At 41.7% G+C, this 953-nt stretch overlaps 1 protein-coding gene across 1 annotated transcript in view; it reads left to right on the top strand.

Moving 5' to 3' along the window:
- AFM (afamin) overlaps positions 1-953 on the top strand; it is a 20,614-nt gene that overhangs the window by 8,329 nt on the left and 11,332 nt on the right. The gene's annotated exons all lie outside the window — the stretch shown is intronic.

Raw genomic sequence — 953 nt, 5'->3', positions numbered from 1 at the left:
GGCCCCTCCCATTGCGGAGCACAGGCTCCGGACGCGCAGGCTCAGCGGCCATGGCTCACGGGCCCAGGGTAACCCGCATCCTCTGCATCGGCAGGCGGACTCTCAACCACTGTGCCACCAGGGAAGCCCAGTCTTACTGTTTTAAATTCACAAGGAAACATCATGTTAATTAGACAACTTGAATTTTAGAATATGAAGATATGTACATTTTATTTCAAGTAGTGGACAGTAGATATCACCAAGAATTATTTTGTCCTTAACTGTATTTCAATGAAAAGCAATCTCACTCGCTATTTACTTTTGTTTGTTTGTTTATGGGGATGTTGGTTTTATAATATTAAGTTTAATGTACTGAAAGGATATAATTGAAGATTTTTCCCTGAAGTTTGGAGCTGAGACTAAAGAGTCATATTATATTCTTAATATCCTTTTCTTTGATGGTTTTATGTAGAAATAAGAGGAATAGAATCGTAATTTATTCAAAATAGAAATTAATTCTCAGACAATAAGAGATGTGTTGCCTAGAATGATGTGGCCTTAGGGGAAATGTATATATGTTTGCAAATATGGGCTCCCTGGTTCTAGGCGGTTTGCTGGAAACATGGTGCCAGCCTCCTTTCCATTTCTCACCTCAGCCTAGAGCTTCATCTCATTCCTTATCCTCAGTATTCCCCAGAAGAAGATTCCAGGCAGGGGAACAGCTTGAGCAAAGTCAGAGAGTCTGGAATAGCCTCGTGCTTTGACAGAACTCAATGTAGTTCATGAGACGCTAGGACAGAGAGTAGGAGGAATGTACAGCCTAATTCTGGAGCATCTGGAGAGAGGACTAGAGGCTAGACTAGCTTTTAAAAAATTATCCAACTAATGTGTAACCAAGATAGCTTCACCCTCTCCCTTATTCCTGTAACTTTATATGGAGGTCAGAATTGGGTAGGGAGAGTGGGGAGAGGGGA

The sequence above is a fragment of the Lipotes vexillifer genome, unplaced genomic scaffold, assembly GCF_000442215.2.
Source record: "Lipotes vexillifer unplaced genomic scaffold, Lipotes_vexillifer_v1.1 scaffold1176, whole genome shotgun sequence".
NCBI classification, from domain to species: Eukaryota; Metazoa; Chordata; class Mammalia; order Artiodactyla; family Lipotidae; genus Lipotes; species Lipotes vexillifer.
The sequence above is the reverse complement of the archived record's forward strand: the minus strand, read 5'-3'. Positions and strand labels throughout refer to the sequence as shown.